The following is a 3,220-nucleotide window of genomic DNA, read 5'->3' on the forward strand; positions in this document are numbered from 1 at the left end:
AAATAATATGTAAACATACAACATAAAAAATGGAAAAACTACATTAAACATATGTAAGATTACAATTTTTCACTAAAAAAAAGACGGCTTATCTCCATAATGTAACATTACTACTTTGTAAAAAACAATATATATAATTTCAAAAATAGAAAAAGTACATTAAACATTAAACATCTATCTTAAAATGTAAATACACAATTAAAAAATAGAAAAAGTACATTAAACATTAAACATCTATCTTAAAATGTAAATACACAATTAAAAAATAGAAAAAGTACATTAAACATTAAACATATATCTTAAAATGTAAATAAAAAATGAAAAAATGGAAATCTATCTTAAAATGTAAAATATAGATATTAACTAAATATATAATATACGAAATTAGTATTAATAAGTAAATACATAATATAAAAAATGGAAAAAGTATATTAAGCATTAAACATCTATCTTAAAATGTAAAATATATAATATAAGTAAATACACAATTTAAAAAAAAAATGAAAAAAGTACATTAAGATTTAAATATCTATTTTAAAATATAAAATATAGATATTACGTAAATAAAAAATATAAGAAATGGAAATAAACATTTTAAAAAATGGAAAAAGTACATTAAACATTAAACATATATCTTAAAATGTAAATAAAAAATGAAAAAATGGAAATCTATCTTAAAATGTAAAATATAGATATTAACTAAATATATAATATACGAAATTAGTATTAATAAGTAAATACATAATATAAAAAATGGAAAAAGTATATTAAGCATTAAACATCTATCTTAAAATGTAAATACACAATTAAAAAATAGAAAAAGTACATTAAACATTAAACATCTATCTTAAAATGTAAAATATATATTTAAATAAATATATAATATACAAAAATAATATTAATAAGTAAATACATAATATAAAAAATAGAAAAAATTCATTAAGCATTAAACATCTATCTTAAAATGTAAATAGAAAATTATAAAAAATGGTAATACTACATTAAACAAAAGAAGAAAAATGTATAGTTTTACATCAAACAAGTCCCTATAAAACCCATTATTTCTTTGACCAAAAAAAAAAAACCCCGTTATTCCATTGACATCAATCTTACACCTATCAAACAAGAGTCCAAAGAACTCCAGCAACGAGAGAATATAATATCATCATCAAGCATAAGCCGTAAGATTAAGCTTCCGTAAGATTCCCCCTTTCCGCCTGAACGCAAGTAACGAAGTGGATGATAGTTTTCAAAACACATGCAACGCCAGTAAGGGGATGGCAGGACAAAGTAGTAGCAGAAGTAGCATAGAGAAATCAAAGGAAGAAAAAGGTGGACTCACTGTCCCGCAACGTTTGAGTCAGAGAGAAGCTGCACTGATGAAGATTCTGTTGAAGAGGAAACATCGCTGCTTTGGTCAAAAGGTAAGAGGCTCACAATCCATGAATTCTTCATCAAATACAAGATAAAACTGATTCAAAGTAACTGTGTATAAAATGGGTTTACAGTTTCAATATCAGAGCAGCAGCCGCCAGTGAAAAGGTAGTTCGTGAATGACGTTAATTAGATGCGTCTACTAGAACTTGAAAACCCATGGAAACTTCTCTGAAAGTTTCTATCTTTTGTTGGTATTATGATAGAAACTTATTTATTTTTGTATTTTAATGTTATGTTCTCAGCTAATCAGAGTCAATTTCTGAGGTACTTTTGTCACCTATGTATATTGATCAACTCTGCAAATGATCCAGCTACATTAAACCGTGTTTCTGTCGAAGATAGAAGTCTTTTTATTTTCTCTTATGTGTCATATTTATATCTATATTATGATGCCAAAAGAACTGGTTTTCCTGTTTTCTATAGGCTGTGCGGACAATAACAGAACAACAGAATATGGAGTTTTCATAGAAGAAACATTGCACATCAACAGACCCGACATACAAGAGCATCTCTTCTTAGCCTTCCAAAGAGAAAATGAGTGTTTAAGATATACATTATGAGTAGGTTTCATCGCATTGTAATACATGAGTCTCTAGAAATCCAAAAGATCTGATTTCTTTGTGATGATTAACCCATCTATTGTTGTATTCGGAAGAATCTGTGGTATCAAAAGATGGACCATGAGTTGTAGGAAAATATTTGTGAGTAAGAGTGATCATGTATTTCTCTAATTTTCGAGTAGGATTATATTGAGGTCCAATATAAAACAATAATAAAATTGGCAAGTAAAATATATTGCCAATTTGGAAACTTGCAAATTATGAAAATGCAAGCAATAAGAATTTGTTTAATTCAATATTTGTCGCATGAATGTGTGTAAGTGATTTTTTGGTTGGGTTCTTCCATGAGATGCATTACTTTGAGTGAATCAGTCTTCACTTTCACTTTTTTTTTTTTACAAGCACAACACACAAACCTACTCTGGACATTCTCCTCCTTGATGAAAAGGTAACTCCAGTAAACAACCAAAACGATTTATCCATAACTCTTAAAGCACCCCTAAACAATTTATCCGTTACATTGCAAGCTTTTTCAAGAATACTTAAATCGTAATTAAGCATTGAAAGAATTAAAAAAATTAATAAACATACAGAAAAAGAAAAATAAGATTAACCAAATAAAAACAACCACAAGTAAATTATCAATATAGCTCAACTACAAAGGTAAAAAACACATTGTCCACATCATAGAATCATTATTCGAAAAGAAACCACGTTGTAACGGCCCGATCCCCGGCGTCCGACCGGGGTTATCGAAAGGGCGTTATGGACACGTGTCTACTCATTTAGACAACCCTACGTGTCCCGTTACTGGTTCCGAGAGCCGACGGGCGCATAACCTTCTTTGAAATACCGTCACACCCACATCCATATACTTCTACTTACAGTCATGCGCACAGGGAAATGGAAATGGGGGAGTGAGCAACAAGTTACTCAGTGAAGTGGCTCTAGACCAGCATGCCCGCATGACACTCTATACTACTCTATGCGGGAACTATGACTGACTAGCCACTACAATCAGGTAATGTATTTTTATCATTTCATACTGTCATCACTAATTGTCCACATTCAATTCCATACATTTCTAGCAACCTAGTGATCAATCATTACAATGAACTCACTCATTGCCACACACGTTAAACCCTAGACTTAACCGACTCATCATACCAGACCGACTCGATCCTATGACACCTTTAACTCCCCGTTACCCGACCATGATGCAC

This window comes from Brassica oleracea, chromosome C2 (assembly GCF_000695525.1).
Source record: "Brassica oleracea var. oleracea cultivar TO1000 chromosome C2, BOL, whole genome shotgun sequence".
Classification (NCBI taxonomy): Eukaryota; Viridiplantae; Streptophyta; class Magnoliopsida; order Brassicales; family Brassicaceae; genus Brassica; species Brassica oleracea.